Consider the following 13,625-nt stretch of genomic DNA (forward strand, 5'->3'; position numbering starts at 1 on the left):
TTAACAATACTTTGTTTTTACTTTATTTTTAAACTTTAATGTACTGACATATATCAGATATGTGTCAGTACATTAGCCGGTGTATGTATAGCACACAGGCAGTTGTTAGGACATACTTGGGTATGCCCTAACAACAGGAAATATGGTAAAACAGCCCTGGGGTCCGTCAATAGACCCTGGGCTGTCTGCCCATATATGGTATGGCCCTCGATCTCGTCACAGGAATTCCCTGTGACGCAATCCAGGGGCATCCCCCCTTCTCATTTTCTCTTGAATGCTGCAGTCAGCTGTGATCGCAGCATTCAGGGGAATAACGGCGGAGATGAGAGGTTTCTCTGGTCTCCGCCGTTATAGAGCAGGGCTGCGGCTGTGCAATACAGCCATTGCCCCGCTCCTGACAGGAAGTGCGCGCGCGGTCAGAATGAGGAGGTGCGGCCGGCGCTGCCCTAATGAGCGGCAGTTCAGGCACTGAGGACAGAACATGGGGGTATTTTGTAGAGCGCCCACCATGTTCTGTCTCCAGTGCCGCCGCTCATTAGTGCAGCGATGGCCGCATCGCATCATCCTGAACCCGCGAACTTATCATGACTCAGGAGCGGGGCTGTGGCTGAATTACACATGTATTACACAGCCGCAGCCGCGCTCCCATACATTCATGTATTACTATACTGAGGAAATAGCGGTATCGAACCGTTTAGGGATGCACAGTATCGAAGTTTCGATGCACCGTGCATCCCTACTGCAGACTACCCTATTCTTTCCATTAATAAGTAACCGAACGGGAAGAACGCCTCAGCGCTGGTGAGGTAACAATTGGGTGTTCAGAATGTTTCTATGTACTGTAGGTAACTAAAAAGCAGTGGATCAAATTCTTCCATTTCTGCTGTGTTTGTACCGTGTGCCATCACGTGGATCCATGCGCAGTCCAAATCTGGACATACATACTGGTGAGCTGGAGGAATCCTCCTATATTTTCTTATAATTATTGTACATAACTTCACAACTTTTAACCTCTGCAAATACCGTATTTTTCGGACTATAAGACACACCTAGGTTTTAGACAACAGAAAATAGAACAAATTCACCACATTCTGAGAGCCATAACTATTTATTTTTTTCATCGATTGAGTGGTGTGAGGGCTTATTTTTTGTGGGATGAGCTGTAGTTTTATTGGCGCTATTTTTGGGTAGAGAAGATTTTTTTATTTCATTTTTTTTAAGCACTAAGGTGACCAAAAAACTATTGAGGTTTTAAAAACAAATATCATAAAAGTATCAAACATCCTTCATGGAAAACCCCCTATAAATGCTGCGGTCGCTATTGACTGCGGCATTTAACTAGTTAAAGGGGTTTGCCATGAAACACATGTAGCCCCTATCCATAGGATAGGGGCTACATGTGGGATCGCTGGGGGTCCGACCGCTGGGACCCTCAACGATAAGGAGACAAAGTCACCAGAGCGCTACATGAGAAGCTTGTACTTCCGGATTCAGTGTCCGGCTTATTTGTTCGGCAGCTCCATAGAAATCAATGGCGAGCCGCTCACGCATGCGCAGAAGAATCCCATTAATCTCTATGGAGCTGCCGGACACAGAACGCAGAAGTCAAAGCTTCTCATGTAGCACTCTTGGTGACCTTTCGGTCCCCATTCTTATCGCTGGGAGTCGGACCCCCAGCAATCGCACATGTATCCCCTTATCCTGTGGATCGGGGATACATGTGTTTTATGGCACAACCCCTTTAAACATCCAGGGACAACGAAATTGCTGTTCCTGGCCGTTAGAGCAGCGGGTCAGCTGTAAAACACAGCTGACACCTGCAGTGTATTGAGCGGGCTGAGCTCGTGAGCCCGCTACATACATCATTACCCCCCGCCCCATGACGGGCCGGCATGTCATGGGTCTGGAAGGGGTTAAGTAATGAAGCGGTCTGGGGGCCCAGCGCAGCCGGGTCCCTTGACTACGGACTATAAGACACAGGGACTTTTTAGCAAGATTTATTCTTGCTAAAAACTGCGGTACTTTTTTATCAGAAATACTATTGGAAAAATGTCTATCTAATTGATTAGAATTTCTTTTAACCTGTTCCCCGGCAGGGAACAGGTTAACAGAACCTATAATCAATGCATACACTAACATACCCCTCTGCCTGTCACCACCTCAGCCGGTCTCAGACATTGCAGGCGAGAGGAGTGTAAATTGCAGCAGTGCCAGGCAGATAGCGCCCAGCGGGCAATCTTTGGCGAGATTACATGAGTGCCTGAAGTGTGAGCAGGACCCTGTGCAGTACCGGCCTCACGATGGAGGGTTAAACAAATTACATTAAGGCCGGACTCACACTGATTACATTAGAGAGGCTCGGTCACCAAATTATAAATGCCCTATCTCCTACATTATCTGATCAGCGCTGTAATGTAGATAGCAGTGGTTTCTATTTTGAAAAACGATCATTTTTGAGAAAGTTATGAACAATTTTAGATTTATGCTAATTAGTTTCTTAATGACCAACTGGGCGTGTTTTTACTTTTGACCAACTGGGCGTTGTAAAGAAGTGTATGAGGCTGACCAATCATTGACCAATCAGCGTCATACACTTCTCATTGTTCCAGCCCAGCTTCTTTCACTGCACAATCACACTGGGCGAATTTCTCTGCGTTTTATGCCCGCGGCACTCAATGGCTGCGGGTGAAAAAACGCAGCGAATATCGGCATGCAGGCAGAGGAAAATCTGCCTCAAAATTCCAAACGGAATTTTGAGGCAGATTTTCCTCTTGCAAAAAACTGTGTGAACCCAGCCTTCACACGGGGTATTTTGCCGAGTTTTTTGACGCGGAAACCGCGTCGCAAAACTCGGCAAAAACGGCCCGAGAACGCCTCCCATTGATTTCAATGGGAGGCGTCGGCGTCTTTTTCCCGCGAGCAGTAAAACTGCCTCGCGGGAAAAAGAAGCGACATGCCCTATCTTCGGGCGCTTCCGCCTCTGACCTCCCATTGACTTCAATGGGAGGCAGGAGAGAGCGTATTTCTCGCTGTTTTATGCCCGCGGCGCTCAATGGCCGCGGGCGAAAAACGGCGCGATAATTGCCGCGAAAATCGGCGTGCAGGGAGAGGAATATCTGCCTCAAAGTTCCAAACGGAATTTTGAGGCAGATATTCCTCCCCCAAAATACTCCGTGTGAACATAGCCTAACAATGAAAAAAAAATTGCCATTAAAAACTGATCAACTGTCAGTTGTGTCCATTTTGCATCAGCGTCTCCAAATGGATTTCCTTTGTCAGTGCTTTTTTTGTCCCAATCCCCGGAAAACATCAGTGCCCATGTAGGTAACGCCACAGTGCCCCCATATAGTGCCACAGTGACACAGGGCCCATATATAGCGACAGTGCCCACATATAGTAACAGTGTCACCCCCCCCATATAGTGCCACATACACTTGCAGATAGCACCCCCACCTCCTTGTAGATCGCTGCGCCGCCACCACCACCCCCTCCTTGTAGATCGCACTCCCATCCCCTTATAGATAACAGCAACCTACCCCATCCTTCTTGTAGATAGCGGCCACAGTAGCTGTCGCTAGGAGCTGAATCTACGGCCAGAGGTTGCCGACACTTTGACCAGGGATACAGTGGCACTATCTACAAGAAGAGGGGGGGTGCGATCTGCAAAGGGGGGTAGTATCTACAGGGCAGTGTGGTACTATACTAGGAGTCTCTGCTGTTCCGCACTATCATTTTGTTCACTACAGAACAGCAGTTTCGTGGGAAAACAGAGACAGAACGGGCGCAGCTTGTCAGACAAGGCAGAGCTTCCTCCTGCAGCACGGCGCGACTGCGCCACTAAAGAAATCGATCCAACGATTGTTAAAAAAAACAGAATAGTCACAGCCCTAGAGGGCGAATTTATCTAATTTATTTGATTAATCGCCCAGCCCTAACTGTAGGTGTCTTCCTTTATGGGGTTCTGAAGATTCATAAAGCCATAAGAGGGGGGGGGGGGGGGCGCCCCAGTTTTTTCCAATAAGCTGGAAGAGATTCAAGACGGCACAGCTATTGTATTATTGTGCAAAGGAACCATTTACTCACACACTTAACCCCTTCCCGCACCTTGACGTAACCGCACGTCAATGTGTGCAGTAAGTTCGCGCACATTGACGTGCAGTTACGTCTGTGCTTTGACAGTTAACCGCCACGCGGCGATACACCGCAGTGGCGGTTAACTGTGCAGGGTGTCTGCCCAGCATTCCCCGTTGCTGATCAGCGGCCCATCGCCGCGGATTTCGGTAGTTAACCCCTTAATTGCGGCGTTCGATTTGAACGCCACAATTAAGGTGTTTAGCGCCGATCGGCAGCCCCCATGTGAAATCACGGGGGCTGGCGATGGTACCCATGGCAACCGGAAGCCAGACAATGGCTTCCAGGCTGCCATGTACAGAAGCCTATGAGGACCAGCCTCTGCTGGTCCTCCTAGGCTTCCTGTCAGTGTGACTGTTACGTCACAATGACAGTTAGAACACAGCAGCGATCAGAGCTGCAAGTCTAAGTGTCCCCTAGTGGGACAAGTGAAAAAAGTTTAAAAAAAATATATATATATAATAAAAATGTTTTAAAAAAAAAGTGTAAAAATAAAAGTTGAGTGACAAACAAGAACTGCTTTTTTTTTTTTCTATAATAAAAGTCTTTTATTATAGGGAAAAAAATGAATACGTAAAAAAAAAAGTACACATATCTGATATCACCGCGTCGGTGACGACCCCAATTATAAAACTATAATATTTTTCCCGCACGGTGAACACCGCAAAAAAAATAAACGAAAAACAATGCCAGAATCACTATTTTTTTGGTCACCACACCTCCCAAAATATACAATAAAAAGTGATCAAAAAGTCGCATGTACGCCAAAATAGTACCGATACAAACTACAACCCGTCCCGCAAAAAAACAAACCCTTACACAGCTTTTTTGACTGAAAAATAAAAAAGTTATGACTCTCGGAATATGGTGACACAAAAAATAAATTTTCTAAATAAGTTATTTTCTTGCGTAAACGCTGCAAAACATAAAAAATCTATATACATATGGCATCGCCATACCCAGGAGAACCCGGTTAATATTTTATTTGTGGTATTTGTGGCACAAACTGGGCACAACATATAGTGCACTAAAATGGCACATCAGTGGAAAATTGTAATTTTCACTCTGCATCATCCGCTGCGCATTAAACCTTTTGCGCACCACGACTTAATAGCATGTCGTGGTGTGGGGGGGTGATGTGTGGAGCGTCTCACGCGCTGAGCCCGCGCCATACGCTGCGGGTGTCAGCTGTGTATTACAGCTGACACCCGGGACTAACGGACAGAATCGTGCAGTTACAGGAGCCTGTAAAAATGACAATATACTGCAATACATTAGTATTGCAGTATATTCTACCAGCGATCTAACGATTGCTGGTTCAAGTCTCCTAGGGGGGACTAATAAAATATGCAAAAACAAAAGTAAATAGTTATTAGTGGAAAAAATTAAATAAATATTTAAAGTCCAAAAAGAAACCCTTTTCACATTTTTTCTCTAAAGTAATGTAAAAAAAAACAAAAAAAAAAAAACACAAAATTGGTATTGCCGTGTCCGTAAAAGTCCAAGCTATTACAATATACCATTATTGAACTCGCACGGTAAACGCCGTGAAAAATAAGAATTTTAAATGGCAAAAATCGCAGTTTTTTGGTCACCTTCGGTCTAACAAAAAATGTAATAAAAAGTGCTCAAAAAGTCTTATGTACCAAAAAAATGGTACCAATAAAATCTACAGCTCGTCCCGCAAAAAATAAGCCCTCACACCGCTCTATTGATGGAAAAATAAAAAAGTTGTGGCTCTCGGAAAAACGAAAAAGAAAAACATGGCTCAGTCCGGAAAGGGTTAATTACTTTCTAATGAAAAAACATTTATGACCACACGTGGGGTATAGCCGTACTCTGGAGAAATTGCTTTACAAATGTTGGGTGCATTTTCTCCTTTATCCTTTGTGAAATTGAAAAAAATTCAACATTTTAGTGGAAATAATGTTGATATTAATTTTCACGGCCTAATTCTAATAAATTCTGCAAAAGACGTGTGGGGCCTAAATGCTCACTATACCCCTAGAGATTCCTTAAGTGGTGTAGTTTCCAAAATGAGGTTACTTTTGGGGGGCTTCCACTGTTTCGGTCTCTGTGGCTTTGCAAATTCGACATGACACCCAAAAACTATTCCAGCTAAATTTGAGCTCCAAAAGCCAAATGGTGCTCCTTCCCTTCTAAGCCCCGGTGTGGGTCCAAACAGCAGTTTATTACCACATATGGGGTATTTACGTAATTGGGAGAAATTGTTTTACAAATGTTGGGGTGCTTTTTCTCCTTTATTCCTTGTAAAAATTTAAAAAAGTCTACGTTCTTACAGAAAAAAAAAGTAGATTTTTACCTTTACAGACTAATTCCAATGACTTCAGCAAAACAACTGTCGGGTCAAAATGCTAACTTTACCCCTAGAAAAATTCCTTGAGGGGTGTAGCTTCCAAAATGGGGTCACTATTGGGGGTTTCCAAGGTTTTCATCCCTCCAGTGCATTGCAAACGCGACACGGCACTTAAAACTATTCCAGCAAAATCTGAAATCCAAATGGTGTAACCTTCTCTTCTGAGCTTTGCTGTGGGTCCAAACAGCAGTTTATTACCACATATGGGGTATTGATATAATCGTAAGAAATTGCTTTACATATGTTGGGGTGTTTTTTCTACTTTATTCCTTGTAAAAATGTAAAATTTTTACGTTTTTTCACAAAAAAAGTAGATTTTCATCTTCACATACTAATTCAAATAAATTAAAAAAAACAAAAAACTGTGGGTTCAAAATGCTAACTATACCCATAGATAAATTCCTTGAGGGGTATAGTTTCCATAATGGGGTCACTTTTGGGGGTCTTTACTGTTTTGGTACCACAAGACCTATTCAAACCTGACATGGTGCCTAAAATATATTCAAAAAAAAAAAAAAAAAGGAGGCCCCAAAATCCACTAGGTGCTTTTTTGCTTCTGAGGCCTGTGTTTCAGTCCATTATCGCACTAGGACCACATGTGGGATATTCCTAAAAACTGCATAATCTGGGCAATAAATATGGAGTTGCATTTTCTTGGGTAAAACCTTCTGTGGTACAGAAAAAAATTCTTACAAATGAATTTGAGAAAAAAACAAAAACTTACATTTGTAAATTTCACCTCTACTTTGCTTTAATTCCTGTGAAACATCTAAAGGGTTAAAACACTTTCTGAATGCCGCTTTGAATACTGTGAGTTTTCAAAATGGGGTGATTTATGGGAACTTTAATATATAAGGCCCTCAAAGCCACTTCAGAACTGAACTGGTCCCTGAAAAAATAGGCTTTTGAAATTTTCTTTAAAATATGAGAAATCGCTGCTAAAGTTCTAAGCTTTGTAACATCCTAGAAAAATAAAAGAATGTTCAAAAAATGATGCAAACATAAAGTAGACCTATGGGAAACAAACTAGTAAGTATTTTGTGTGGTATTACTATCTGTTTTACAAGTAGATACATTTAAATTTAGAAAAATGCACATTTTTGCTAATTTCCTCTAAATCTTGGTGTTTTCTACAAATAAATATTGAATTTATCAACCAAATTTTTTCCCTAACATAAAGTACAATATGTCACGAGAAAACAATCTCAGAATCACTTGGATAGGCAAAAGCATTCCGGAGTTATTACCACATAAAGGGACACATGTCAGATTTGAAAAATCTGCTTCGTCCTTAGTATACAAACACAGGAACGTAGTTAGAGCGGGGCTGCGGATGTGTAATACAGCCATTGCCCCGCTCCAGAGTCCTGACAAGCGTGTGCGTGCATAGTCCGCATTATGTGATGCGACCAGCAATGCACTAATGATTGCCGTCACTGAAGACAGAACAGAACGCCCAGCTTCTGGCAGTGCAGACACAGTGTGTTCGAGAGATCACGCTGTGACGTCACTCACAGGTCCTGCATCGTGTCAGACGAGCGAGGACACATCGGCACCAGAGGCTACAGATGATTCTGCAGCAGCATCGGCGTTTGCAGGTAAGTCGATGTAGCTACTTACATGCAAACGCTGATGCTGCTGCAGAATCAACTGTAGCCTCTGGTGCCGGTGTCCTCGCTCGTCTGACACGACGCAGGACCTGTGAGTGACGTCACAGATCTGCACTGCCAGAAGCTGGGCGTTGTGAAGAGAAGTGGATGATACTTCTCATCAGAACGCCCAGCTAGTAAAAGTATTAAAAACGCCCCGATGTACGCACATAATACACGCCCACTTGGACTTTTGCAAGCCTCATTTGCATAACTACAAAAATTGTCATAACTTGGCCAAAAATGCTCGTTTTTTAAAAATAAAAACGTTACTGTAATCTACATTGCAGCGCCGATCTGCTGCAATAGCAGATAGGGGTTGCAAAATCTGGTGACAGAGCCTCTTTAAGTTAAAAGACGCAGCAAAACCGCACTGCGAGTACACCCTTAAAAGGTCAAAGAAATCAGCCGACAAACAAGGAAACCCTCAAGTGTCAGCTGATTGCATTTTAGATCGGAACTAAAAAACAAATGTACATTGTCGGCAGCACATCTGGCAACAATAATGCAAACTGTATAGGGAAAAGCTATCTCATTCGTCCACATACAGTACAATGACTGCTCCATGTAAACAGAGCTAAATATCGGCACTCGTTTAACGGCAGAAATCTGCCGGTGTTAAACCACCTTTAAGGCCTCATGCACACGAACGTGCTTTTGCGGCCGCAATTCCCCCGAAAATCCACAAAATTGCGGCCCCGTTCATTTCTATGGGGCCATGCACACGACTGTGGTTTCCACGGTCCGTGCATGGCCCAGGAGCCTGGACCACAGAAAGAACGGACATGTCTTATTACGGCCGTGTTCTGCGTTCCAGGCTCATAGGAAATAATGGACGCGGCCATGTGAATGTCCCGCAATTTGCGGGCGGCTCGCGGGTGACACTCCGCTGCCGGCCGACCCGAAAATCACCGCCGTGCACATGGCTACGGTCGTGTGCATGAGGCCTAGATCTAAGTAATTGTATAAGGAGACTTGAACAGCAAACATTGAGGGTAGCAGATCTGTAGATCTCGGCTAAAGGCTACATTCACACGAATGTGGCCAACCTCAGATATCCACGTCCCAGGTGCACCCGTGCCGGACGGTTATCACGGATCCCCATAGACTAGAGTCTATGGAGAGATGCAGGAAGCGCAAAAAATAGGACATGTCTTATTTTTTCACGGACCCTTCACACATTACATTGAAACAACGGTCGTGCGAACGGCCCCATTGAAATACATGAGTCCGTGTGACGGCCGTAATACACGCTCATCTGAATGAGCCCTTAGTTGTAAAGGACTATTAAATGCAAGTGGTTCATTTTAGGTGTGTTTTACTGATGAGCCATAGGATTTCACAACCTGTAAAGTTTATGGTCCAAACTTTATTCTTGCCTGTGATGTAGTGATTCCAGCCTTTTTATAAGGATAAGTACATCCTTGCAACCAGTTGTTTTTCTTCTGCCCGTCAATAAAAAAAAACTCCATGTGAACTAGGCCTAACAGCTGTAGAACCTCACACGCAGTCTTCATGGGCAGATGTTACATACTTTTCAACATCACAACTATGTGTTTGCCCATGCCCTAAAAAAAAAGTGAAGTTGTCAGACCACTGCATGCTTGGTCCATAACTGTTTTTTGCACTCTTTTTTTATTTGGAGGTTTTTACCTCCAAGGCACGAAAAACTACACATAGGGAACCATGTGAATAGACCCAATACAGCAGCACACTGGTATGTATTTTACACCTATAGACATTCTATGTGCTGCAGTATAGAGCCAGCCTGAGAGAAAAGGGAAGATTACCTCAGTACTACGACATGCAATGGATAGAGAATGACAGGTTTTTTTTTGTGGATTTATGTCAAATCTGTGATCTAATAAATCCTGAGAAAAAGTGATAAGCGATTGAGCTTTTCATGTGAATCTGTTAAACAAGGTCCACAATAGCACATGGGTGACTGGTGCCATAATAGCCTATGGTTGACGGATACCTACCAGTCACCTATAGGCTATTATGGCACCCGCTTAACGAATACATTATGAATAGCTCATACATACAGACTGTAACCAATGAAGATCACAAGGGTAAGGCCTCATGCACACGACCGTGTTTTTGCGTCCGCAATTCCCCCGCAAATCCACGGGAGAATTGCGGACCCATTCATTTCTATGGGCCCATACACACTATCCGTGTTTTCACGGGTCTCCGCATGTCCGCACATCCGTGCCGCAGAAACTCAGGACATGTCTTATTACGGGCCGCAAATTCGATGCGGACATGCCAATAGAAGTCAATGGGCCCGTGGAAATTGCGGATACACCTCCGTGTGTCATCCGCAGTTTGCGGATTTGCGGAAGTGTTGCTAGGCGACGAGCGGGAATGAGTTCTGTCGTCATCCTGTTTTACCTAGGCTTTTTTTTTTTCATCCGCATTTTGCGGATTACATACGGATGAACTGCGGATTACATACGGATGAACTGCGGATAACATTTCACGGAACACGGTCCTGGAATTTGCGGACCAAAAAAACACTACGTTCGTGTGCATGAGGCCTTAGTGTACTATCAGAGAACGCAGCTGCTGGTGATCTATTGTTTACACATACGCTGCAAGCTCGTCCATATAGGCTGCGCTGTCCACATGGACGTATCCATAGATCAGGACATGTATACAAACACGGCCCCTCACAGCAACAGTCTGAGGTCAGTGAGAACATTAGATTACATACGGCGTTCAGTGGTTTATGAGCGGTCTAAATATTCCTAGAGAACGCCACTCCACTATAAAGAAACAGTCTCATACATCAAGCCAAAAGCAATCCTTATAGAAGACATCTGCAATAAATGCTTAGAAGTAACCGGATTTAGAATAAACAAGCAAGTTAACCAACAATTTATCATGAACAAGTTCTGCACCGTAAAATTACCAATGTAACAACGTGTAACTGTCCGTAGATCTGACCAAAACGCACATTGGAATCTGGGCCCATATTTTCTTGAGCTAAACACAATCTGAACCCAGCATGTCCAATACACCTGCCAGGAACTAGTCACCTCCATATAGTGTCCAATACCCCAGCCAGGAACTAGTCACCTCCATATAGGTCCCAATACCCCAGCCAGGAACTAGTCACCTCCATATAGTGCCCAATACCCCAGCCAGGAACTAGTCACCTCCATATAGTGTCCAATACCCCAGCCAGGAACTAGTCACCTCCATATAGGTCCCAATACCCCAGCCAGGAACTAGTCACCTCCATATAGTGCCCAATACCCCAGCCAGGAACTAGTCACCACCATATAGTACCCAATACCCCAGCCAGGAACTAGTCACCTCCATATAGTGCCCAATACCCCAGCCAGGAACTAGTCACCACCATATAGGTCCCAATACCCCAGCCAGGAACTAGTCACCTCCATATAGTGCCCAATACCCCAGCCAGGAACTAGTCACCTCCATATAGTGCCCAATACCCCAGCCAGGAACTAGTCACCTCCATATAGTGCCCAATACCCCAGCCAGGAACTAGTCACCACCATATAGTACCCAATACCCCAGCCAGGAACTAGTCACCTCCATATAGTGCCCAATACCCCAGCCAGGAACTAGTCACCACCATATAGTACCCAATACCCCAGCCAGGAACTAGTCACCTCCATATAGTGCCCAATACCCCAGCCAGGAACTAGTCACCTCCATATAGTGCCCAATACCCCAGCCAGGAACTAGTCACCACCATATAGTACCCAATACCCCAGCCAGGAACTAGTCACCTCCATATAGTGCCCAATACCCCAGCCAGGAACTAGTCACCTCCATATAGTGCCCAATACCCCAGCCAGGAACTAGTCACCTCCATATAGTGCCCAATACCCCAGCCAGGAACTAGTCACCTCCATATAGTGCCCAATACCCCAGCCTGGAACTAGTCACCTCCATATAGTGCCCAATACCTACCCTGCAATGGCACTGCTGATCCTTATGCCAACCCTTTAAATACACTACGTGGGCATCCACACCTAGCGCTGAACAGCAATGGGAGTCCTCGTCTAAACATCAACAACCTAACGGGCAGATGAGGACTATTGAATGGACGGGGTAGAAGCCTAGTGCCCTTTTATAAATGGGTGAGGGCTCCTGATATTTAGATAGAAGCACTGTACACCGCTTATATCCACTCGCTAAAGACAAGTGCCCTGTCCAGCGCAGCTCTTGCCACAAAAAAGTCATCAAATGCCAACAGGGCCATTGACATGCTTTGTTTCCCAGCAGAACAGCTGATTGGGGCACCCAGCAGGAAGACCTCTGGCTACAATGCCAACATGTCTTATGGGGGGGGGGGGCACACTATGAAAAGGAAGCCATATAACCCCTATAAAATGTATCAGCAGTCAGTCTACAAATTACCCAGCATGCTAAAGGCACAAACATGAGTAGCCCAAACCACAACATACCCACGGCTGCTGGCATGTGCGCCCCATGGCCGCTTAGCACCTCAGTACTTCCTCTCCATTTTAAGCCTTTTAGGTGCACACCTCGTGTTTGTGTCATCCTTGCTCCGTACTACTGCCACACACCAGGGTCTACTATATAACAAAGTCATACGCGCGCACTTTATTCCCACTTCGCACCACTCACACATTAACCATATGTTTCCTTTCACTCACCCTTTTTATTTACTCCTCCAACCGAGAAGGCAGCGCCGCCATCTTATCTGAGAGACACAACGAGCAGTAACACGCATGCTCTGATTGGTGTGAAGTCGTTTTCTGAAGCCAGCCCTATAGTGCCGCTACAGGGAGCAGACTAGCTAGCACGCCCCTACACGGACTCCGCCCACACAGGCTATAAACACGGGAGGGCTACAGTTCGCGTTCCCTCTCGTTTGTAGGTCGGGTAATCTCGCGAGAGGACACTGGCTGTATTCTGGAGGCCCTCTTATTGGGGTCCACTAGTTTCTATAGAATGGTTGTTCACGAACTGGTTCTCTCGTTTTATTGGGGGGCCTGGTATGCCTCATAGGCTGGGTTTACACACAGATTTTTAACCATATTGTTCTAAATTGGTTTGTGCCAATGGCCTTTTTAGTCATCAGTGCCATCTGCTACAAAATGTATGATCAGTCAGGTGAAGGGACATCTCAGTGCGTCCGCATACACATTCAATTATATAGCCGAGTATATGGTGTGACTGTCGCTTTAGACGTTGCCATATTCAGCGCTGACCGCCTTTTCCTGGGATCGCGCTATAGGCTATTACCCGCTATCGCAATCCCGGAGGTAGGCATGGTAATGTATGTCGTGTGACTTTCTGCTGCTCTAAAGTGGCAAGATTATGGGGGAACCACAGTCTTGACCCCCTACCGATGCAGCCATTTTTAGTTTCTTCCCGCCTTCCAAAAGTAGTTTTTATTTTTTTCATTGACATAGCGTATGAGGGCTTGTTTTTTGCTGGACAATTTTTAATGACACCATTCAATG

The 13,625-nt window shown here is 44.9% G+C and overlaps 1 protein-coding gene across 2 annotated transcripts in view; it reads right to left on the reverse strand.

Moving 5' to 3' along the window:
* APC (APC regulator of Wnt signaling pathway) overlaps positions 1-12,902 on the reverse strand; it is a 152,618-nt gene extending 139,716 nt beyond the window's left edge. For both annotated transcript variants that reach the window (XM_075836694.1, XM_075836687.1), the window contains exon 1: positions 12,813-12,902. The gene's annotated coding sequence lies outside the window, so the exon portion shown is untranslated. The remainder of the gene's footprint in view (positions 1-12,812) is intronic.
* Positions 12,903-13,625: the final 723 nt, after the last annotated feature.

Source organism: Rhinoderma darwinii, chromosome 1, assembly GCF_050947455.1.
Source record: "Rhinoderma darwinii isolate aRhiDar2 chromosome 1, aRhiDar2.hap1, whole genome shotgun sequence".
NCBI classification, from domain to species: Eukaryota; Metazoa; Chordata; class Amphibia; order Anura; family Rhinodermatidae; genus Rhinoderma; species Rhinoderma darwinii.